General features: G+C 42.6%; 1 long non-coding RNA gene across 2 annotated transcripts; it reads right to left on the bottom strand.

Moving 5' to 3' along the window:
- Positions 1–508: 508 nt before the first annotated feature.
- On the bottom strand, positions 509–27,059 carry LOC133578316 (uncharacterized). Of its 2 annotated transcripts, none has more exons than XR_009811841.1 (3): positions 26,668–27,059; positions 13,609–13,790; positions 509–1,388 (listed from the first exon to the last, which is right to left on the bottom strand). It is a non-coding gene; the product is annotated as an uncharacterized lncRNA (long non-coding RNA). The 2 variants fall into 2 exon arrangements; XR_009811842.1 differs by having other exon boundaries at positions 509–1,385.
- Between the last annotated feature and the right edge of the window lie 174 nt (positions 27,060–27,233).

Here is a 27,233-nt window from a genome sequence, read left to right as displayed (position 1 = left end):
ATTCAGTGTTGCGAAAGGGAGAGGTGGGGGCTTTCTTTGTGTGTAAGGAGTTGGCTCTTCCGTTTGAATGTCAGATCAACTAGAGTAGCCGATATGAATGTATTGGTTAAGCTGATCTCCTGAAATTTCAGAAAAACTTCATAATATTCCTATTCTGTCTTGGTGGTCCTTCTTACTCAGCATATATGTCATCGAAAGAACTTGGGATTGACCAGTAATTTAGATTCCCTGGGAGGAAGAACTGGTCGACACAAAAATAGATAGATAGATAGATAGATAGATAGATAGATAGATAGATAGATAGATAGATAGATAGATAGATAGATAGATAGATAGATAGATAGATAGATAGATGGATAGATAGATAGATAGATAGATCAATGTTTATTTATATAGCCCTAAATCACAAGTGTCTCATAGGGCTGCACAAGCCCCAACGACATCCTCGGTACAGAGCCCACAAGATAGATAGATAGATAGATAGATAGATAGATAGATAGATAGATAGATAGATAGATAGATAGTACTGTATTGATTCCTTCAGGAGAGTTCCCTCGGGAAAATTAAAATTCCAGCAGCAGTGTACAGAATTAAGATAATATATAATAATAATAATTTAAAAAAGTTAATAATGGAAGTATAGATGGAAATAAAATGGAAAATATAACAAAAAGAATAAAAATAAAAAGTAACAATAAGAATAAAAAATACAACGGTAACAATAAGAATATAACAAAATAAAATAGTTAGTAGTGACCATGTTATGAAAAAAAATTTAAAAATGAAGAAAAACGGTAATAATGTCAATTATATGAAAGATGTGATGTGTATATTGCACCTTTAAAATGTATTGCACTGTTAATTGCACTGTTTTTTGTTGCAGTTTATTTATATGATGTTGTATACATTGATGTGATGTACTGTAAGTACAGTAAAATGATGTAGTTACATGATATATTCTGTAGTTACATTGATGACGTACTGTAAGTACAGTAATATTATGTAGTCCCATTGATATGATGTATTTACATCAATATGATGTATATACAGTACAGGCCTAACGTTTGGACACACCTTCTCATTCAATGTGTTTTCTTTATTGTAGATTGTCACTGAAGGCATCAAAACTATGCATGAACACATGTGGAGTTATGTACTTAACAAAAAAAGGGGAAATAACTGAAAACATGTGTTATTGTGGAGGTTTCCCTCTTGTGTGGGTTCTCCTGGCCGACAGATCTTCGGGAGCACGGTGTACAGTGTGAATCAAGTCTTTTATTTTTCATAAACACCCGGGAGTGGCTTGCTTTCCAGCAATATGTGTTCGTCTCCGGGCGTGTGTCTCTCTCTGGCTTCAACTCCAACAACGTCTCTCGTCCCGGCTGCTGCTATTAAGGGCGACAGGTGATTAGATAACAAGCCCCAGCTGGGTAATCTACTCCCCTGCCGCTGACTTCGAGGCTGGTCCTTACACACCCCGCTCCACGGCAGGCCCGCAGACCACACCCCCCTCCACAGTTATATTCTAGTTTCTTCAAAATAGTCAAGCACACCTGTGAAGTGAAACACATTTCAGGTGACTGCCTCTTGAAGCTCATCCAGAGAATGCCAAGAGTGTTCAAAATGGCAATCAGTGTAAAGGGTGGCTATTTTGAAGAAACTAGAATATAAAACATGTTTTCAGTTATTTCACCTTCTTTTTTTTTTTGAAGCGACTGTCAGAAAGCCTAACCCTAACCCTAACCCTAGATGGACCGTGCATTTTACCCCCTATCCCCTTCCCCTAACCCTAACCCTAACTTTAAACCTAACTCCCTAACCCTAACCACAATTGTTGTCACCAATTTTTTCATGTGTTTGACACGACAATCAACATCAATTTGGAATTTTTTCGTTCGGGGTCCTCGGGGGTTCTGCGTTTGGCGTGGGCGTCACCTTGACGGGTTGTAGGCGGACAGTGCACAACCCCCCCTCCCCCAAACCCTAATCCTAACCATAACCCCAACCCCAACCTCAACCCTAACCTTAGACGGACCGTGCATTTTACCCCCTACCCCCTTCCCCTAACCCTAACCCCAACCCTAACCCTAACCCCAACTCTAAACCTAACCCCTCTGGATAACCAAACTGGGGACCACACATCCAGGGGGCCTCAACGAGGCGTGAGTGCGAGCCCGCTGGGCCATAGAGGGACCGTGCACACCCTTCTTATTCTTTTTTTCACTCTTTTCTATCGCCCCACCCCAATCCCTAGCCCTAACCAACTCTCTTTCTTTATGCCTAACCCTAACCCTAGCCCTAATCTTAACCCCACCCCCAACCCTTGCCCTAACCCTAACCAACTATTTTTCTTTATGCCTAACCCTAACCCTAATCCTAAACCTAATCCTAACCCTAACCCCAACCCAACCCCAACCCTAACCCCCCATCCCAATCCCTAGCCCTAACCAACTCTCTTTGTTTATGCCTAACCCTAACCCTAATCCTAACCCCACCCCCAACCCTAGCCCTAACCCAAACCAACCCTTTTTCTTTATGCCTAACCCTAACCCTAATCTTAACCCTAACCCCAACCCCAAACTTAACTCTATCCCTAACCCTAACCAAACCCAACCCTAATCCTAACCCCACCCCCAACCCTAGCCCTAACCAACTCTTTTTCTTTATGCCTAACCCTAACCCTAACCCTAATCTTAACCCTAACCCTAACCCCAATCCCAAACTTAACTCTAACCCTAACCCTAACCAAACCCAACCCTAATCCTAACCCCACCCCCAACCCTAGCCCTAACCCTAACCATATCTTTTTCTTTATGCCTAACCCTAACCCTAATCCTAATTCTAACCCTAATCCTAAACCTAACCCCAACCCTAACCCTAACCCTAACCCCAAACTTAACTCTAACCCTAACACTAACCCAAACCCAACCCTAACCCTAACCCCAACCCTAACCCCACCCCCAACCCTAGCCCTAACCCTAAACAACACTTTTTCTTTATGCCTAACCCTAACCCTAATTCTAACCCTAATCCTAACCCTAACCCCAACCTCAACACTGACCCTAACCCTAACCCTAATCCTAACCCCACCCCCAACCCTAGCCCTAACCAACTCTTTTTCTTTATGTCTAACCCTAACCCTAATCCTAATTCTAACCCTAATCCTAACCCCAACCCCACCCCCAACCCTAGCCCTAACCCTAAACAACCCTTTTTCTTTATGCCTAACCCTAACCCTAATTCTAACCCTAATCCTAACCCTAACCCCAACCTCAACACTGACCCTAACCCTAATCCTAACCCCACCCCCAACCCTAGCCCCAACCCTAACCAACTATTTTTCTTTATGCCTAACCCTAATCCTAAATCTAACCCTAACCCTAACCCAATCCTAACCCCACCCCCAACCCTAGCCCTAACCCTAACCAACTCTTTTTCTTTATGCCTAACCCTAACCCTAGATCTAACCCTAATCCTAACCCTAACCCCAACCCCAACCTCAACCCTAACCCCAACCCTAATCCTAACCCCACCCCCAACCCTAGCCCTAACCAACTCTTTTTCTTTATGCCTAACCCTAACCCTAACCTTAATCTTAACCCTAACCCTAACCCCAATCCCAAACTTAACTCTAACCCTAACCCTAACCAAACCCAACCCTAACCCCACCCCCAACCCTTGCCCTAACCCTAACCAACTATTTTTCTTTATGCCTAACCCTAACCCTAATCCTAAACCTAATCCTAACCCTAACCCCAACCCCAAACCCAACCCCAACCCTAACCCCCCACCCCAATCCCTAGCCCTAACCAACTCTCTTTGTTTATGCCTAACCCTAACACTAACCCTAATCCTAACCCCACCCCCAACCCTAGCCCTAACCCAAACCAACCCTTTTTCTTTATGCCTAACCCTAACCCTAATCTTAACCCTAACCCCAACCCCAAACTTAACTCTATCCCTAACCCTAACCAAACCCAACCCTAATCCTAACCCCACCCCCAACCCTAGCCCTAACCAACTCTTTTTCTTTATGCCTAACCCTAACCCTAATCTTAACCCTAACCCTAACCCCAATCCCAAACTTAACTCTAACCCTAACCCTAACCAAACCCAACCCTAATCCTAACCCCACCCCCAACCCTAGCCCTAACCCTAACCATATCTTTTTCTTTATGCCTAACCCTAATCCTAATTCTAACCCTAATCCTAAACCTAACCCCAACCCTAACCCCAAACTTAACTCTAACCCTAACACTAACCCAAACCCAACCCTAACCCTAACCCCAACCCTAACCCTAACCCCAACCCTAGCCCTAACCCTAAACAACACTTTTTCTTTATGCCTAACCCTAACCCTAATTCTAACCCTAATCCTAACCCTAACCCCAACCTCAACACTGACCCTAACCCTAACCCTAACCCCACCCCCAACCCTAGCCCTAACCAACTCTTTTTCTTTATGTCTAACCCTAACCCTAACCCTAATCCTAATTCTAACCCTAATCCTAACCCCAACCCTAACCCCACCCCCAACCCTAGCCCTAACCCTAAACAACCCTTTTTCTTTATGCCTAACCCTAACCCTAATTCTAACCCTAATCCTAACCCTAACCCCAACCTCAACACTGACCCTAACCCTAATCCTAACCCCACCCCCAACCCTAGCCCCAACCCTAACCAACTATTTTTCTTTATGCCTAACCTTAATCCTAAATCTAACCCTAACCCTAACCCAATCCTAACCCCACCCCCAACCCTAGCCCTAACCCTAACCAACTCTTTTTCTTTATGCCTAACCCTAACCCTAGATCTAACCCTAATCCTAACCCTAACCCCAACCCCAACCTCAACCCTAACCCCAACCCTAATCCTAACCCCACCCCCAACCCTAGCCCTAACCAACTCTTTTTCTTTATGCCTAACCCTAACCCTAACCTTAATCTTAACCCTAACCCCAATCCCAAACTTAACTCTAACCCTAACCCTAACCAAACCCAACCCTAATCCTAACCCCACCCCCAACCCTAGCCCTAACCCTAACCATATCTTTTTCTTTATGCCTAACCCTAACCCTAATCCTAATTCTAACCCTAATCCTAAACCTAACCCCAACCCTAACCCTAACCCCAAACTTAACTCTAACCCTAACACTAACCCAACCCTAACCCTAACCCCAACCCTAACCCTAACCCCACCTCCAACCCTAGCCCTAACCCTAAACAACACTTTTTCTTTATGCCTAACCCTAACCCTAATTCTAACCCTAATCCTAACTCTAACCCCAACCTCAACACTGACCCTAACCCTAACCCTAATCCTAACCCCACCCCCAACCCTAGCCCTAACCAACTATTTTTCTTTATGCCTAACCCTAACCCTAATCCTAATTCTAACCCTAATCCTAACCCCAACCCTAACCCCACCCCCAACCCTAGCCCTAACCCTAAACAACTCTTTTTCTTTATGCCTAACCCTAACCCTAATTCTAACCCTAATCCTAACCCTAACCCCAACCTCAACACTGACCCTAACCCTAACCCTAATCCTAACCCCACCCCCAACCCTAGCCCCAACCCTAACCAACTATTTTTCTTTATGCCTAACCCTAATCCTAAATCTAACCCTAACCCAACCCTAACCCTAACCCCACCCCCAACCCTAGCCCTAACCCTAACCAACTCTTTTTCTTTATGCCTAACCCTAACCCTAGATCTAACCCTAATCCTAACCCTAACCCCAACCCCAACCTCAACCCTAACCCCAACCCTAATCCTAACCCCACCCCCAACCCTAACCCTGACCAACTCTTTTTCTTTATGCCTAACCCTAACCCTAATCCTAATTCTAACCCTAATCTTAACCCTAACCCCACCCCAACCCTAGCCCTAACCAACTCTTTTTCTTTATACCTAACCCTAACCCTAATCCTAAATCTAATCCTAACCCTAACTCCAACCCTAACCCTAACCCTAATCCTAACCCCACCCCCAACCCTAGCCCTAACCCTAACCAACGCTTTTTCTTTATGCCTAACCCTAATCCTAACCCTAACTCTAATCCTAACCCAACCCTAACCCCACCCCTAGCCCTAACCAAAACGTTTTCTTTATGCCTAACCCTAACCCTAATCCTAATTCTAACCCTAACCCTCTAAACCTAACCCTAACCCAAACCCTAATCCTAACCATAACCCCAACCCCAACCTCAACCCTAACCTTAGACGGACCGTGCATTTTACCCCCTACCTCCTCCCCCTAACCCTAACCCCAACCCCAACCCCAACTCTAAACCTAACCCCTCTGGATAACCAAACTGGGGACCACGCATCCAGGGGGGCTCAACGAGGCGCGAGTGCGAGCCCGCTGGGCCATAGACGGACCGTGCACACCCTTCTTATTCTTTTTTTCACTCTTTTCTATCGCCCCACCCCAATCCCTAGCCCTAACCAACTCTCTTTCTTTATGCCTAACCCTAACCCTAACCCTAATCCTAGCCCCACCCCCAACCCTAGCCCTAACCCTAACCAACACTTTTTCTTTATTCCTACCCCTAACCCTAATCCTAAACCTAACCCTAACCCCAACCCTAACCCTAACCAACTCTCTTTGTTTATGCCTAACCCTAACCCTAACCCTTCTTATTCTTTTTTTCACTCTTTTCTATCGCCCCACCCCAATCCCTAGCCCTAACCAACTCTCTTTCTTTATGCCTAACCCTAACCCTAACCCTAATCCTAACCCCACCCCCAACCCTAGCCCTAACCCTAACCAACTCTTTTTCTTTATTCCTACCCCTAACCCTAATCCTAAACCTAACCCTAACCCCAACCCCAACCCTAACCAACTCTCTTTGTTTATGCCTAACCCTAACCCTAACCCTAATCCTAACCCCACCCCCACCCCCACCCCAACCCTAACCAAACCTTTTTCTTAATGCCTAACCCTAACCCTAATTCTAACCCTAATCCTAACCCTAACTCCACCCCCAACCCTAACCCTAACCAACTCTTTTTCTTTATGCCTAACCCTAACCCTAATTCTAACCCTAATCCTAACCCTAACCCTAACCCTAACCCCAAACTTAACTCTAACCCTAACCCTAACCCCACCCCTAACCCTAACCAACCCTTTTTCTTTATGCCTAACCCTAACCCTAATTTTAACCCTAACCCTAACCCTAACCCCAACCTCAACCCTAACCCTAACCCCAACCCTAATCCTAACCCCACCCCTAACCCGAACCAACTCTTTTTCTTTATGCCTAATCCTAATTCTAACCCTAATCTTAACCCTAACCCCACCCCCAGCCCTAGCCTTAACCAACCCTTTTCTTTATGCCTAACCCTAACCCTAAATCTAATCCTAACCCTAACCCCAACCCTAACCCTAACCCTAATCCTAACCCCACCCCCAACCCTAGCCCTAACCTTAACCAACCCTTTTTATTTATGCCTAACCCTAACCCTAATCCTAAACCTAATCCTAATCCTAACCCTAACCCCAACCCTAACCTTAACCCTCTAACCCTAACCCTAAACCTAACCCTAATCCTAACCCCAACCCCAACTCTAACCCTAACCCCAACCCTAACCCTACCCCCAACCCTAGCCCTAACCCTAACCAACTCTTTTTCTTTATGCTTAACCCTAACCCTAATTCTAACCCTAATCCTAACCCCAACCTCAACCCTAACCCTAACCCCAACCCTAATCCTAACCCCACCCCCAACCCTAGCCCTAACCCTAACCAACACTTTTTCTTTATGCCTAACTCTAACCCTAATCCTAATTCTAACCCTTACCCCACCCCCAACCCTAGCCCTAACCGTAACCAACTCTTTTTCTTTATGCCTAACCCTAATCCTAAATCTAACCCTAATCCTAACCCTAACCCCAACCTCAACCTCAACCCTAACCGTAACCCCAACCCTAATCCTAACCCCACCCCCAACCCTAGCCCTAACCCTAACCAACTATTTTTCTTTATGCCTAACCCTAACCCTAATCCTAATTCTAACCCTAATCCTAACCCTAACCCAAACCCTAGCCCTAACCCTAACCAACTCATTTTCTTTATGCCTAACCCTAACCCCAAACCTAACTCTAACCCAAACCCTAATCCTAACCCCACCCCCAACCCTAGCCCTAACCCTAACCAACACTTTTTCTTTATGCCTAACCCTAACCTTAATTCTAACCCCAAATCTAACCCCAACCCCAACCCTAACCCCAACCCTAACCCTAACCCCACCCCCAACCCTAGCCCTAACCAACTATTTTTCTTTATGCCTAACCCTAACCCTAATCCTAATTCTAACCCTAATCCTAACCCTAACCCAAACCCTAGCCCTAACCCTAACCAACTCATTTTCTTTATGCCTAACCCTAACCCCAAACCTAACTCTAACCCAAACCCTAATCCTAACCCCACCCCCAACCCTAGCCCTAACCCTAACCAACACTTTTTCTTTATGCCTAACCCTAACCTTAATTCTAACCCCAAATCTAACCCCAACCCCAACCCTAACCCAACCCTAACCCCAACCCTAACCCTAACCCCACCCCCAACCCTAGCCCTAACCCTAACCAACTCTTTTCTTTATGCCTAACCCTAACCCTAATTCTAACCCTAATCCTAACCCCAACCTCAACCTCAACCCTGACCCTAACCCCAACCCTAATCCTAACCCCACCCCCAACCCTAGCCCTAACCCTAACCAACTCTTTTTCTTTATGCCTAACCCTATCCCTAATCCTAATTCTAACCCTAATCCTAACCCTAACCCCACCCCCAACCAACTCTTTTTCTTTATGCCTAACCCTAATCCTAAATCTAACCCTATCCCTAACCCAACCCTAACCCACCCCCACCCCTAACCCTAACCAACTCTTTTTCTTTATGCCTAACCCTAACCCTAATTCTAACCCTAATCCTAACCCTAACCCCAACCCTAGCCCTAACCCTAACCAACTCTCTTTCTTTATGCCTAACCCTAATCCTAACCCCACCCCCAACCCTAACCCTAACCAACCCTTTTTCTTTATTCCTAACCCTAACCCTAATTTTAACCCTAATGCTAACCCTAACCCCAACCCCAACCTCAACCCTAACCCCAACCCCAACCCTAATCCTAACCCCACCCCCACCCCCAACCCTAACCAATTATTTTTCTTTATGCCTAACCCTAACCCTAATCCTAAACCTAACCCTAACCCCAACCCTAACCTTAACCTTAACCCTCTAACCCTAATCCTAAACCTAACCCTAATCCTAACCCCAACCCCAACTCTAACCCTAACCCAACCCTAACCCCAACTCTAACCCTAACCCTAACCCCACCCCCAACCCTAGCCCTAACCCTAACCAACTCTTTTTCTTTATGCCTAACCCTAACCCTAATTCTAACCCTAATCATAACCCCAACCCCAACCTCAACCCTAATCCTAACCCCACCCCCAACCCTAGAAATAACCCTAACCAACACGTTTTCTTTATGCCTAACCCTAACCCTAATTCTAACCCTTACCCTAAACCCACCCCCAACTCTAGCCCTAACCGTAACCAACTATTTTTCTTTATGCCTAACCCTAATCCTAAATCTAACCCTAATCTTAACCCTAACCCCAACCCCAACCTCAACCCTAACCCTAACCCCAACCCTAATCCTAAACTCACCCCCAACCCTAGCCCTAACCCTAACCAACTATTTTTCTTTATGCCTAACCCCAACCCTAATCCTAATTCTAACCCTAATCCTAACCCTAACCCCAACCCCAACCCTAACCCTAACCAACTCTTTTTCTTTATGCCTAACCCTAACCCCAAACCTAACTCTAACCCAAACCCTAACCCCACCCTCAACCCTAGACCTAACCCTAACCAACACTTTTTCTTTATGCCTAACCCTAACCCTAATTCTAACCCCAAACCTAACCCCAACCCTAATCCTAACCCCCCCAACCCTAACCCTAGCCAACTCTTTTTCTTTATGCCTAACCCTAACCCTAATTCTAACCCTAATCTTAACCCTAACCCCACCCCCAACCCTAGCCCTAACCAACTATTTTTCATTATGCCTAACCCTAACCCGAACCTTAATCCTAAATCTAATCCTAACCCTTACCCCAACCCTAACCCTAACCCAAAACCTAACTCTAACCCAAACCCTAACCCAACCCTAGCCCTAACCAACACTTTTTCTTTATGCCTAACCCTAATCCTAACCCCAAACCTAACTCTAACCCTAACCCTAACCCAACCCTAACCCTAACCCCACCCCCAACCCTAACCCTAAACCTAACCCAACCCTAACCCTAACCCCAACCCTAACTCCACCCCCAACCCTAGCCCTAATCAACTATTTTTCTTTATGCCTAACCCTAACCCTAACCAACACTTTTTCTTTATGCCTAACCCTAATTCTAACCCCAACCCTAACCCCAACACCAACCCTAATCCTAACCCCCCAACCCTAACCAACTCTTTTTCTTTATGCCTAACCCTAACCCTAATTCTAATTCTAACCCTAATCTTAACCCTAACCCCACCCCCAACCCTAACCCTAATCCTAAATCTTATCCTAACCCTAACCCAAAACCTAACCCTAACCCTAACCCAACCCTAACCCCACCCCAACCCTAGCCCTAACCAACACTTTTTCTTTATGCCTAACCCTAATCCTAATCCTAACCCTAACCCCAAACCTAACTCTAACCCTAACCCTAACCCAACCCTAACCCTAACCCCACCCCCAACCCTAGCCCTAACCCTAACCAACTCTTTTTCTTTATGCCTAACCCTAACCCTAACCCTAACCCCAACCCCAACCTCAACCTTAACCCCAACCCCAACCCTAACCTTAACCCTCTAACGCTAGCCCTAACCCTAATCCTAAACCTAACCCTAATCCTAACCCCAACCCCAACTCTAACCCTTACCCTAACCCAACCCTAACCCTAACCCCACCCCCAACCCTAACCAACACTTTTTCTTTATGCCTAACCCTAACCCTAATCCTAACCCTAACCCCACCCCCAACCCTAGCCCTAACCGTAACCAACTCTTTTTCTTTATGCCTAACCTTAATCCTAAATCTAACCCTAATCCTAACCCTAAACTCAACCCCAACCTCAACCTCAACCCTAACCCTAACCCCAACCCTAATCCTAACCCCACCCCCAACCCTAGCCCTAACCAACTATTTTTCTTTATGCATAACCCTAACCCTAATTCTAACCCTAATCCTAACCCTAACCCTAGCCCTAACCCTAACCAACTATTTTTCTTTATGCCTAACCCTACCCCTAATCCTAATTCTAACCCTAATCTTAAAACTAACCCCAACCCTAACCCTAACCCCAAACCTAACTCTAACCCTAACTCTAACCCAACCCTAACCCCACCCCCAACCCTAGCCCTAACCCTAACCAACACTATTTCTTTATGCCTAACCCTAACACTAATTTTAACCCCAAACCTAACCCCAACCCTAACCACAACCCCAATCCTAACCCCCCCAACCCTAACCCTAACCAACTCTTTTCTTTATGCCTAACCCTAACCCTAATCCTAATTCTAACCCTAATCCTAATTCTAACCCTAATCCTAATTCTAACCCTAATCTTAACCCTAACCCCACCCCTAGCCCTAACCCTAACCAACACTATTTCTTTATGCCTAACCCTAACCCTAATTTTAACCCCAAACCTAACCCCAACCCTAACCACAACCCCAACCCTAATCCTCACCCCCCCAACCCTAACCCTAACCAACTCTTTTTCTTTATGCCTAACCCTAACCCTAATCCTAATTCTAACCCTAATCTTAACCCTAACCCCACCCCCAACCCTAGCCCTAACCAACTATTTTGCTTTATGCCTAACCCTAATCCTAAATCTAACCCTAACCCTAACCCAACCCTAACCCCACCCCAATTCTAGCCCTAACCAACACTTTTTCTTTATGCCTAACCCTAATCCTAATCCTAACCCTAACCCCAAACCTAACTCTAACCCTAACCCTAACCCAACCCTAACCCTAACCCTAACCCCACCCCTAACCCTAGCCCTAACCCTAACCAACTATTTTTCTTTATGCCTAACCCTAACCCTAATTCTAACCCTAATCCTAACCCCAACCCCAACTTCAACCCTAACCCCAACCCCAACCCTAATCCCACCCCAACCCTAACACTAACCAACTATTTTTCTTTATGCCTAACCTTAATCCTAATTCTAACCCTAATCTTAACCCTAACCCCACCCCCAACCCTAGCCCTAACCCTAACCAACTCTTTTTCTTTATGCCTAACCCTAATCCTAAATCTAATTCTTACCCTAACCCCAACCCTAATCCTAACCCAAAACCTAACTCTAACCCTAACCCTAACCCAACCCTAACCCCACCCCAAACCCTAGCCGTAACCCTAACCAACACTTTTTCTTTATGCCTAACCCTAATTCTAACCCTAATCCTAACCCCAACCCTAACCCCAACCCTAATCCTAACCCCACCCCCAACCCTAGCCCTAACTCTAACCAACTCTTTTTTCTTTATGCCTAACCCTAACCCTAGATCTAACCCTAACAAACTATTTTTCTTTATGCCTATCCCTAACCCTAATCCTAATCTTAACACTAACCCCAACCCCAACCTCAACCCTAATCCTAACCCCAACCCTAATCCTAACCCCATCCCCAACCCTAGCCCTAACCCTAACCAACTCTTTTTCTTCATGCCTAACCCTAACCCTAATCCTAATCCTAACCCTAACCCTAACCCCAACCCCTCTGGATAACCAAACTGGGGACCAGACATCCGGGGGGCCTCAACAAGGCGTGAGTGCGAGCCCGCTGGGCCATAGACGGACCGTGCACACCCATTTTATTCTTTTTTTTGCTCTTTTCTATCGCCCCACCCCAAACCCTAGCCCTAACCCTAACCAACTCTCTTTCTTTAAGCCTAACCCTAATCCTAACCCTAACCCCAACCTAACTCTAACCCTAACCTTAACCCTACGTAGACCACAAGGAAGTCATCCTCCTTTGCATTTAGAAAGAAAATATTATAATATGACTCCTTTAAAGCGCCCTATAATCCGGTGCGCCTTTTATATGAAAAAAGATCGAAAATAGACCATTCATCGGCATTGCGCCCTATAATCCGGTGCGCCCTATGGTCCGGAAAATACGGTAATAAATTTGATGGTGACAGTTTGACCCTGGAGTAGAGCAATTATATTTCCATTATTTCCCACATGCACACAAAAGCGTGCCTAGAACGCTTTGTGTAGGACCGTCGACGTCTACGGAAATGCTCTACAATTTTCTGCCCTTCATCCAGAGGCAAGTATGGGCGATTTGCGTCTGCGACGTCATCACAGCCCGAGAGCGGCCTTGGACAGCAAAGAGTGCTTTGTGCAAAACGAAAAGCCATTGAGCAATTTTAAAATGCACGCGCACACACCTGTCACGCCTGACGATTTCGGCCATTGTGGCGCAAGATGACAGGCAGCCAGGCAAGCGGTCTCTTGCGATGCGTGACAATTGTATCTACACAACGCCGCGCTCCCTCAAAGTGAGACGCACTGTGATTGCATTTCACTCACCGCCGACTCCAGTGTTGCTGCAAACAAGGGGCAGATGGCGAGTGAAGTGGTGCGCTTGTGGAAGCAGATGTTGCGTGACATCAGACACGGCGTGCGGCGCGCAGATGCCAGATCCATCCTTCTCTCTCTCTGTAAATCCCAAATAACTCCCATTATCGGACAGGCGCTTGAATGCATCGCATCTGCATATGCAAGAGAAGAAAAACGGCCTCAGTGTTGTTACCGTATTTTTCGGAGTATAAGTCGCTCCGGCCGAAAATGCATAATAAAGAAGGAAAAAAACATATATATATTATATTTATTTTTATATATTGTTTTTATATTGGTTTTATTTTTTTGTTTTGTTTTTATTCAGTCATTGGTGGAGCATAATATTGTTTTTAATACTGCTGGGTTTGTTCTCCCGGGTTGCAAACGGACTATTCCGGACAAGGGTAGTAGGTAGGAACATATTTATTGATCTAACTACAAAATAACAGGCAAAAACTCTCTTAACTGTGGCATGAAATAAACAAGACTCACGTAGAGGGTTGCGTGACAATAGTGTGAAGCAAACAACTAGCATAAACTATAGCATAGCAAGAAAGAAACAACTAACATAACTATGGCATTGAACAACTATGAAACAACTAACATGAACTATGGCATAGAACAACATGAAACTGTAGCATGAAACAACTAACATGAACTATGGCATAGAACAACATGAAACTGTGGCATGAAACAACTAACATGAACTATGGCATGGAACAACTATGAAACTGTGGCATGAAACAACTAAAATGAACTATGGCATGGAACAACTATGAAACTGTGGCATGAAACAACTAACATGAACTATGGCATGGAACAACTATGAAACTATGGCATGAAACAACTAACATGAACTATGGCATAGTACAACATGAAACTGTGGCATGAAACAACTAACATGAACTATGGCATAGATCAACGATGAAACTGTGGCATGAAACAACTAACATGAACTATGGCATGGAACAACTATGAAACTGTGGCATGAAACAACTAACATGAACTATGGCATAGAACAACATAAAACTGTGGCATGAAACAACTAACATGAACTATGGCATAGAACCACATGAAACTGTGGCATGAAACAACTAACATGAACTATGACATGAAACAACTAACATGAACTATGGCATGGAACAACTATGAAACTGTGGCATGAAACAACTAACATGAACTATGGCATAGAACATGAAACTGTGGCATGAAACAACTAACATGAACTATGGCATAGAACAACATGAAACTGTGGCATGAAACAACTAACATGAACTATGGCATAGAACAACATGAAACTGTGGCATGAAACAACTAACATGAACTATGGCATAGAACAACATGAAACTGTGGCATGAAACAACTAACATGAACTATGGCATAGAACAACATGAAACTGTGGCATGAAACAACTAACATGAACTATGGCATAGAACAACATGAAACTGTGGCATGAAACAACTAACATGAACTATGGCATAGAACAACATGCAACTGTGGCATGAAACAACTAACATGAACTATGGCATAGAACAACATGAAACTGTGGCATGAAACAACTAACATGAACTGTGGCATAAAACAACTAACATGAACTATGGCATAGAACAACATGAAACTGTGGCATGAAACAACTAACATGAACTATGGCATAGAACAACTATGAAACTGTGGCATGAAACAACTAACGTGAACTATGGCATAGAACAACTATGAAACTGTGACATGAAACAACTAACATGAACTATGGCATAGAACAACTATGAAACTGTGGCATGAAACAACTAAATTGAACTATGGCATAGAACAACTATGAAACTGTGACATGAAACAACTAACATGAACTATGGCATAGAACAACATGAAACTGTTGCATGAAACAACTAACATGAACTATGGCATAGAACAACTATGAAACTGTAGCATGAAACAACTAACATGAACTATGGCATAGAACAACATGAAACTGTGGCATGAAACAACTAACATGAACTATGGCATAGAACAACATGAAACTGTAGCATGAAACAACTAACATGAACTATGGCATAGAATAACATGAAACTGTGGCATGAAACAACCAACATGAACTGTGGCATAAAACAACTAACATGAACTATGGCATAGAACAACATGAAACTGTGGCATGAAACAACTAACATGAACTATGGCATAGAACAACTATGAAACTGTGGCATGAAACAACTAACGTGAACTATGGCATAGAACAACATGAAACTGTGGCATGAAACAACTAACATGAACTATGGCATAGAACAACATGAAACTGTGGCATGAAACAAATAACATGAACATGAACTATGGCATAGAACAACTATGAAACTGTGGCATGAAACAACTAACATGAACTATGGCATAGAACAACATGAAACTGTGGCATGAAACAAATAACATGAACATGAACTATGGCATAGAACAACTATGAAACTGTGGCATGAAACAACTAACATGAACTATGGCATAGAACAACATGAAACTGTGGCATGAAACAACTAACATGAACTATGGCATAGAACAACATGAAACTGTGGCATGAAACAACTAACATGAACTGTGGCATAGAACAACTATGAAACTGTAGCATGAAACAACTAACATGAACTATGGCATAGAACTACATGAAACTGTGGCATGAAACAACTAACATGAACTATGGCATAGAATAACATGAAACTGTGGCATGAAACAACTAACATGAACTGTGGCATAAAACAACTAACATGAACTATGGCATAGAACAACATGAAACTGTGGCATGCAACAACTAACATGAACTATGGCATAGAACAACTATGAAACTGTGGCATGAAACAACTAACGTGAACTATGGCATAGGACAACATGAAACTGTGTTATGAAACAACTAACATGAACTATGGCATAGAACAACATGAAACTGTGGCATGAAACAAATAACATGAACATGAACTATGGCATAGAACAACTATGAAACTGTGGCATGAAACAACTAACATGAACTATGGCATAGAACAACATGAAACTGTGGCATGAAACAAATAACATGAACATGAACTATGGCATAGAACAACTATGAAACTGTGGCATGAAACAACTAACATGAACTATGGCATAGAACAACATGAAACTGTGGCATGAAACAACTAACATGAACTATGGCATAGAACAACATGAAACTGTGGCATGAAACAACTAACATGAACTATGGCATAGAACAACTATGAAACTGTAGCATGAAACAACTAACATGAACTATGGCATAGAACAACATGAAACTGTGGCATGAAACAACTAACATGAACTATGGCATAGAACAACATGAAACTGTAGCATGAAAAAACTAACATGAACTATGGCATAGAATAACATGAAACTGTGGCATGAAACAACTAACATGAACTGTGGCATAAAACAACTAACATGAACTATGGCATAGAACAACATGAGACTGTGGCATGAAACAACTAACATGAACTATGGCATAGAACAACTATGAAACTGTGGCATGAAACAACTAACATGAACTATGGCATAGAACAACTATGAAACTGTGGCATGAAACAACTAACATGAACTATGGCATGGAACAACTATGAAACTGTGGCATGAAACAACTAACATGAACTATGGCATAGTACAACATGAAACTGTAGCATGAAACAACTAGCATGAACAATGGCATAGAACAACTATGAAACTGTGGCATGAAACAACTAACATGAACTGTGGCATAAAACAACTAACATGAACTATGGCATAGAACAACATGAAACTGTGGCATGAAACAACTAACATGAACTATGGCATAGAACAACTATGAAACTGTGGCATGAAACAACTAACGTGAACTATGGCATAGAACAACATGAAACTGTGGCATGAAACAACTAACATGAACTATGGCATAGAACAACATGAAACTGTGGCATGAAACAAATAACATGAACATGAACTATGGCATAGAACAACTATGAAACTGTGGCATGAAACAACTAACATGAACTATGGCATAGAACAACATGAAACTGTGGCATGAAACAAATAACATGAACATGAACTATGGCATAGAACAACTATGAAACTGTGGCATGAAACAACTAACATGAACTATGGCATAGAACAACATGAAACTGTGGCATGAAACAACTAACATGAACTATGGCATAGAACAACATGAAACTGTGGCATGAAACAACTAACATGAACTATGGCATAGAACAACTATGAAACTGTAGCATGAAACAACTAACATGAACTATGGCATAGAACAACATGAAACTGTGGCATGAAACAACTAACATGAACTATGGCATAGAACAACATGAAACTGTAGCATGAAAAAACTAACATGAACTATGGCATAGAATAACATGAAACTGTGGCATGAAACAACTAACATGAACTGTGGCATAAAACAACTAACATGAACTATGGCATAGTACAACATGAGACTGTGGCATGAAACAACTAACATGAACTATGGCATAGAACAACTATGAAACTGTGGCATGAAACAACTAACATGAACTATGGCATAGAACAACTATGAAACTGTGGCATGAAACAACTAACATGAACTATGGCATGGAACAACTATGAAACTGTGGCATGAAACAACTAACATGAACTATGGCATAGTACAACATGAAACTGTAGCATGAAACAACTAGCATGAACAATGGCATAGAACAACTATGAAACTGTAGCATGAAACAACTAACATGAACTATGGCATAGAACAACATGAAACTGTGGCATGAAACAACTAACATGAACTATGGCATAGAACAACATGAAACTGTAGCATGAAACAACTAGCATGAACAATGGCATAGAACAACTATGAAACTGTAGCATGAAACAACTAACATGAACTATGGCATAGAACAACATGAAACTGTGGCATGAAACAACTAAAATGAACTATGGCATGGAACAACTATGAAACTGTGGCATGAAACAACTAAAATGAACTATGGCATGGAACAACTATGAAACTGTGGCATGAAACAACTAACATGAACTATGGCATAGAACATCATGAAACTGTGGCATGAAACAACTAACATGAACTATGGCATAGAACAACATGAAACTGTGGCATGAAACAACTAACATGAACTATGGCATAGAACAACATGAAACTGTGGCATGAAACAACTAACATGAACTATGGCATAGAACAACATGAAACTGTGTCATGAAACAACTAACATGAATTATGGCATAGAACAACATGAAACTGCGGCATGAAACAATGAACATGAACTATGGCATAGAACAACATGAAACTGTGGCATGAAACAACTAACACGAACTATGGCATAGATCAACTATGAAACTGTGGCATGAAACAACTAACACGAACTATGGCATGGAACAACTATGAAACTGTGGCATGAAACAACTAACATGAACTATGGCATGGAACAACATGAAACTCTGGCATGAAACCAATAACTAGCATAACTATAGAATCAATGACGCCAGGCCGACTGACTGGCAAAGGCGGTTTAAATCGTCTCTTGATTAGAGCCAGGTGAGCGTCTGAACACCCGTGGCAGGTGAAAATCAGATGCCACCATGGCAACCAAAACAAACAAGAGTGCACAAAAAACAGGAACTATTGGAGTTAAACTAACAGAACATAACAAAAACATGATCTGGACCACGGATCATGACAAAAAGTTTCAATCAATCAAGTACAATTATTAATGCCGGGGCCTGATTTAAAATATTTAAAACAGGTGTCCAAAATGTGGTCCGGGACCATTTCCGACCGCAGATGGTTTTTAATGGCATATTGTAAAAAATAATCAAAAGAATATTAATGAGATGCAAACGTTTATTCGTGAATATACACTATATTGCCAAAAGTATTTAGCCACCTGCCTTGACTCACATATGAACTTGAAGTGCCATCCCAATCCTAACCCGTAGGGCTCAATATGATGTGGGTCCACCTTTTGCAGCTATTACACCTTCAACTCTTCCGGGAAGGCTGTCCACAAGGTTGTGGAGTGTGTTTATAGGAATTTGTCCACCATTCTTCCAAAAGCGCATTGGTGAGGTCACCCACTGATGTTGGTGGAGAAGGCCTGGCTCTCAGTCCCCCAAGGTGTTCTATCGGGTTCAGGTCAGGACTCTGTGCAGGCCAGTCAAGTTCATCCACACCAGACTCTTGTCATCCATGTCTTTATGGACCTTGCTTTGTGCACTGGTGCACAGTCATGTTGGAAGAGGAAGGGGCCCGCTCCAAACTGTTTCCACAAGGTTGAGAGCATGGAATTGTCCAAAATGTTTTGGTATCCTGGAGCATTCAAAGTTCCTTTCACTGGAACGAAAGGACCAAGCCCAACTCCTGGAAAAACAACCCCACACCATAATTCCTCCCCCACCAAATTTCACAGTCGGCACAATGCAGTCCGAAATGTAGACTGGTCCATCAGATTGCCAGATGGAAAAGCGTGGTTCATCACTCCAGAGAACTCCACTGCTCTAGAGTCCAGTGGCGACATTCTTTACACCCCTGCATCCCACGCTTTGCATTGGACTTGGTGATGTATGGCTTAGATGCAGCTGCTCGGCCATGGAAACCCATTCCATGAAGCTCTCTGCGTACTGTACGTGGGCTAATTGGAAGGTCACATGAAGTTTGGAGCTCTGTAGCAACTGACCGTGCAGAAAGTCGGCGACCTCTTAGCACTATGCGCTTCAGCATCGTGGCCTACCACTTGGTGGCTGAGTTGCTGTTGTTCCCAAACTCTTCCATTTTCTTATGATAAAGCCCACAGTTGACTTTGGAATATTTAGGAGCGTGGATTTGTTGCACAGGTGGCATCTTATGATGCTGGAAATCACTGAGAGCGGCCCATTCTTTCACAAATGTTTGTAGAAACAGTCTCCGTGCCTAAGTGCTTGATTTTATACACCTGTGGCCGGGCCAAGTGATTAGGACACCTGATTCTCATCATTTGGATGGGTGGCCAATATAGTGTATGTGGAAAGACCTGGCACATTATAATGGGACTGAGTGTGAATGTAGTGTCATCTTGTTTTGATTGGAACAGTTTGAGCCTACACCATATGATGTGGGTGGGGCAAAGGCATACCTGCCAACTTTTGAAATCAGAAAAACCTAGTAGCCAGGGTCCAGGGGCCGCAGGCCCCGGTAGGTCCAGGACAAAGTCCTGGTGGGGGGTTCAGGCTTCGCCCCCCGACGCAAAATGATTATTAGCATTCAGACAGGTTAAAATGTTGCTAAAACCATCACTTTTCTATCAGTCACAGTGACTTTTCAAAACAAAAATATTACAGCAAAAATCATATGGGTTGATTGACATGTTTATTCTGTAAGCTAACTTCAATAGTTTGAAATTATTTTGACAGTTAATGCCAGTTATCCTGTCAACCTTTCACAAGACTTCAATTTGTTAATTGAAAGTATAAACACTTTTTACAGTAAACAAATGGTAAAACAGTACTAAACAATTCCATTTAAAAAAAAATTGGTGTCATTATTAACTTTCTGTCCAAGCTTGTATAATCTACTGCCTTGTTCAATTGTAAAAAATATTCTGTGCCTAAAATTCACATTTCTATCACAATTATCATACTGTAAACATGGTAAGCTAACTTCATTAAAAATTAATAGTCCTGTCAATAGCATGGAATTACAATTCAAATGTAGTTTTTTTGTAAGCCTTTCAAAAGAATTCAAAATATGAAAAATTAATGAAAATTAATTTAAGCCATCAGACACTTGAAAAGTGGCACATCACATCTCTAATGTAATCATTTTAACTTTTCAACAGAAATAGCACCGCAAAAATATTAAGGACATACTTCTTTTTCTTCAACTTGGACTTGAAAGCATAAATAGTATAAACACTTTTAACAGTATAACAGTACTAAACAATTCCAATAGATAACATTGGTGTCATTACCTTTTTGTGGCTAAAATCTGAAAAACGTTGAAAGTTTTCCACTTGTATCGCTAAGCAACGGCATTAGACTTGTGTTTTTTTGTCCCAACGTGGTCTTTTACATCGCTAATTCCTCCGTGTCCGATCGAAAAATCTTGTCTGCACAAGGTGCAATTCGCGTAGTTTTCACCCTTTTTGGAACGGATAATTATCCCCGGATAGGCTTTTGAATATTCTTCACGGAATGACTGCGGTTTTCTTTTCGGTTTAAGACTCGTTTGCGATTTTTCTCCGGCTGATTCCATGATCGTTCGCTCGTTTGGAAACAATGGCAACTGGTGCCTCGTGCTTGGCAGCGGTGCTATAAATAGCCTCGCGCATGGCATTCGGAATGGCTCGATAGGAAGTTACGGGAAGCAGTGTCGATTGTCATTGTTGTTACGCGATTTTGTGAATAAAACTTAAAAAAAAAAAAAAAAATTTAATTAATGAAAAACCGTATTTTTTATCACTGCAACCGTAACCCGGAATAGGTTGATGAAAACCGTACTAATTACGGGAAAACCGGAGTAGTTGGCAGGTATGCAAAGGGACAAATTTGATGGTCAGACTGACCATAATGTATGCCTTAGATCTGAGGACGCAGCGATTTGGCAATCCCGAGTTCAACGCTCAATGATGATTGTAACGCGGAGGCGTCGCGTCGTCGCCCAGACCCGGCTAATTGAGAGTCGTTTTGCAAAGCTCAGGCAGGAAGAAGGTGTCATGTCAGGGATTAACGCACGTCTTCCTTGATTAGCCTCAAAGCGCAGCGAGGAGCACGGAGGCTCTTTGTTCCACGCACACGCTCCGCACGGGAAGAGCGGAGGACGATCAAACCGGCGAGACGAGACGGAATGCATGCGATGTGTCCCTCGGCGCTCCCAACCAGGCGTCGGCGAGCACTCGGCGAGCAATGGAGCCCTAATCACCTCTGATTAGCCTCGATGAGCCTTTTGTTTGGGCGGAACAAGGCCGAGGGTCACCACGGGTTCAATCCCCCGCAAAGACGTTCTACTGATGATGGTTTGAAATAGTGAAGTGTCTTTCTGGTCTTGGAGGGCGACGCGGCAGTGCGGCTGGATCAAAAGAGACGTCGGAGCCGCTTTGCCGCACAAAAAGTTGCTTTATAACAAGCGAGCCTCATTAAGCATGTCTGCAGTACCTGGAGGAGCATAGGTCAAAAAATGAAGGACTCCTAACTGGAGAAGCCTAACCATCAGTTTTTATTTTCCACCTTTCTGTCTCTGGGTGTGTACATCAACAATATGATTTGCCCGACTGGCTGGACAGGACAGATTTAAAAAAAAAAGATTTTGGAATGGATTTTTATTATTTGATTAAGAATCGTTGCGATTGATTCAAAAATTAATTATTTTTTTTGACACTCCTAGTTGCAAGTGGAGTTTTAGTTCAGGTCCCAGGGGGCGCATTTTGCTCGCTGTGCCAGGTAATAACCGCTGTTATTTGCGTATGAATTCATGTCAGCACGTTAGCCAAACAAGTGCTTCAATGTACGCCTCAATTTGGCGAATAAAATAACGTCACAACATTTTCCAATCCATATTTACAAGTTTTGATGACTTTCAGCTTTTTGATTTGGTAAAACTTTGAATAATTAAGTATAAGATGCAACAAAATGATGCTTAATTAACGTGAACCAAGTAAGCAAATTAATTACATCAAACCTAATTAAATGTATATTATAGGTTGGTAAAACTTGGTATAATTAAGTTGGGGATAAGTTGAAGATGCAAATAAATTTAGTAAAATAAATTTTTTAAAAAGGTCCCAAAATGTATATATATATATATAGTCAAGGTTTCCTGTTTGTCCTTGGGCACTGTTTGATCACTCACCTACCGTTGATTGGCAGGCGGTCCACACCTGCTGCCAATCAGCGTGTCCTATTTATGCCTTGTCTCGAGGAAAAAACACAGAGGCTATTTCATCCCTACATGCCTGTTTCGCAGGTTTCCCTGATCTTCAGGGAAACCTGCGAAACCGGCTTGTAGGGATGAAATAGCGTCTGTGTTTTTTCTTGACCTAACGTATATTTACATATATATACATATATATATATATATATATATACATATATATATATATATATATATATATTAGTCAAAAAATGTCTAATGTCAATTGTCGCAACATTTTCAAATCAATTTTCAGAGGTTTTGTGAACTTACCTTTTTTTTTATGTGTTAAACCTAATAAATTGGTAATAAGCTGAAACTGAATTAAGTAGAATTTTGAAAATTGTCCATTTTGCAGGGTTCCCTGCTCTTCAGGGATAAATCCCCTGAGAAGCAGTGAAACCTGCGAAACAGGCTTGTCGGGATGAAATAGCCTATGTGCGAGGTTGTTGATTTGCGGTGAATTATTATTTTTTTTTAAACTGGCAGCTCAGGTGCCCAAATTTTACTGTAAAATTGCAGTTTTTTTATTTACAGTTACATTTACGACACCAGCAGATGACATGGCACCCCAAACCATCACCCAACCATGCAAATTTTGCATCTCCTTTGGAAATCGAGGTCCCAGAGTCTGGAGGAAGACAGGAGAGGCACAGGATCCACGTTGCCTGAAGTCTAGTGTAAAGTTTCCACCATCAGTGATGGTTTGGGGTGCCATGTCATCTGCTGGTGTCGGTCCACTCTGTTTCCTGAGATCCAGGGTCAATGCAGCCGTCTACCAGCAAGTTTTAGAGCACTTCATGCTTCCTGCTGCTGACCTGCTCTATGGAGATGGAGATTTCAAGTTCCAACAGGACTTGGCGCCTGCACACAGCGCAAAATCTACCCGTGCCTGGTTTACGGACCATGGTATTTCTGTTCTAAATTGGCCCGCCAACTCCCCTGACCTTAGCCCCATAGAAAATCTGTGGGGTATTGTGAAAACGAAGATGCAGAATGCCAGACCCAAAAACGCAGAAGAGTTGAAGGCCACTATCAGAGCAACCTGGGCTCTCATAACACCTGAGCAGTGCCAGAAACTCATCGACTCCATGCCACGCCGCATTAACGCAGTAATTGAGGCAAAAGGAGCTCCAACCAAGTATTGAGTATTGTACATGCTCATATTTTTCATTTTCATACTTTTCAGTGGCCAACATTTCTAAAAATCCCTTTTTTGTATTAGCCTTAAGTAATATTCTAATTTTGTGACACACGGAATTTTGGATTTTCATTTGTTGCCACTTCAAATCATCAAAATTAAATGAAATAAACATTTGAATGCATCAGTCTGTGTGCAATGAATAAATATAATGTACAAGTTACACCTTTTGAATGCAATTACTGAAATAAATCAAGTTTTTCAAAATATTCTAATTTACTGGCTTTTACCTGTATATATTAGTCAAAAAATGTCTAATGTCAATTGTCGCAACATTTTCAAATCAATTTTCAGAGGTTTTGTGAACTTACCTTTTTTTTATGTGTTAAACCTAATAAATTGGTAATAAGCTGAAACTGAATTAAGTAGAATTTTGAAAATAGTCCATTTTGCAGGGTTCCCTGCTCTTCAGGGATAAATCCCCTGAGAAGCAGTGAAACCTGTGAAACAGGCTTGTCGGGATGAAATAGCCTATGTGCGAGGTTGTTGATTTGCGGTGAATTTTTTTTTTTTTTTTAAACTGGCAGCTCAGGTGCCCAAATTTTACTGTAAAATTGCAGTTTTTTTTATTTACAGTTACATTTACGACACCAGCAGATGACATGGCACCCCAAACCATCACCCAACCATGCAAATTTTGCATCTCCTTTGGAAATCGAGGTCCCAGAGTCTGGAGGAAGACAGGAGAGGCACAGGATCCACGTTGCCTGAAGTCTAGTGTAAAGTTTCCACCATCAGTGATGGTTTGGGGTGCCATGTCATCTGCTGGTGTCGGTCCACTCTGTTTCCTGAGATCCAGGGTCAACGCAGCCGTCTACCAGCAAGTTTTAGAGCACTTCATGCTTCCTGCTGCTGACCTGCTCTATGGAGATGGAGATTTCAAGTTCCAACAGGACTTGGCGCCTGCACACAGCGCAAAATCTACCCGTGCCTGGTTTACGGACCATGGTATTTCTGTTCTAAATTGGCCCGCCAACTCCCCTGACCTTAGCCCCATAGAAAATCTGTGGGGTATTGTGAAAAGGAAGATGCAGAATGCCAGACCCAAAAACGCAGAAGAGTTGAAGGCCACTATCAGAGCAACCTGGGCTCTCATAACACCTGAGCAGTGCCAGAAACTCATCGACTCCATGCCCCGCCGCATTAACGCAGTAATTGAGGCAAAAGGAGCTCCAACCAAGTATTGAGTATTGTACATGCTCATATTTTTCATTTTCATACTTTTCAGTTGACCAACATTTCTAAAAATCCCTTTTTTGTATTAGCCTTAAGTAATATTCTAATTTTGTGACACACGGAATTTTGGATTTTCATTTGTTGCCACTTCAAATCATCAAAATTAAATGAAATAAACATTTGAATGCATCAGTCTGTGTGCAATGAATAAATATAATGTACAAGTTACACCTTTTGAATGCAATTACTGAAATAAATCAAGTTTTTCAAAATATTCTAATTTACTGGCTTTTACCTGTATATATTAGTCAAAAAATGTCTAATGTCAATTGTCGCAACATTTTCAAATCAATTTTCAGAGGTTTTGTGAACTTACCTTTTTTTTATGTGTTAAACCTAATAAATTGGTAATAAGCTGAAACTGAATTAAGTAGACTTTTGAAAATTGTCCATTTTGCAGGGTTCCCTGCTCTTCAGGGATAAATCCCCTGAGAAGCAGTGAAACCTGCGAAACAGGCTTGTCGGGATGAAATAGCCTATGTGCGAGGTTGTTGATTTGCGGTGAAATTTTTTTTTTTTTTAAACTGGCAGCTCAGGTGCCCAAATTTTACTGTAAAATTGCATTTTTTTTAATTTAGAGTAAAAAAAACGTTTTTAATTTTGCAGTAAAATGTCATGGTCAATTTTTTTTTACCATGAAAACAGCTGTACTGTTTTTCCATTTTCAGTAAAATACACTACATTTTGAGATGAAATTGTTGCAACTTACCATATTTTTTCTTTTACCACATCTGCGGTCCCCTCCAAGGTTTCTCATTGTCATCCCATTGGGTTGAGTTTTTCCTTGCACTGATGTGGAATCTGAGCCGAGGATGTCGTTGTGGCTCGTGCAGCCCTTTGAGACACTGGTGATTCAGGGCTATATAAGTAAATAATAGATTGATTGATTGATGTCTGGCCTGGGAACGCCTCGGGATCCCCCCGGGAGGAGCCGGACGAAGTGGCTTGGGAGAAGGAAGTCTGGGCTTTTCTGCTTAGGCTACTGCCCCCGCGACCCGACCTCGGATGGATGGATGGATGGATGGGGTTGATCCCGAGAGCCTGTAATGAAGTAGTATATTCATAAGAGTACAATGTGGCTTCAGCTGCACAGCATGAAGAGAGAAGTGAAATGAAAACAACCTGATTTTTTTTTTCTTTCTTTTTTTCCAGCTGCAGAAATGTTTCCAGCAGGAGGTGTGCCCAGGCGGTCCAGTGAGGCTCTTCCAGACACCCCCGCAGGTCAAATAGCGACACTCACCAACTCGCTCCGTGACTCCCTGAGCTGCCACGCAG

The sequence above is a fragment of the Nerophis lumbriciformis genome, linkage group LG03 (genome assembly GCF_033978685.3).
Source record: "Nerophis lumbriciformis linkage group LG03, RoL_Nlum_v2.1, whole genome shotgun sequence".
Lineage (NCBI taxonomy): Eukaryota > Metazoa > Chordata > Actinopteri > Syngnathiformes > Syngnathidae > Nerophis > Nerophis lumbriciformis.
The sequence above is the reverse complement of the archived record's forward strand: the minus strand, read 5'-3'. Positions and strand labels throughout refer to the sequence as shown.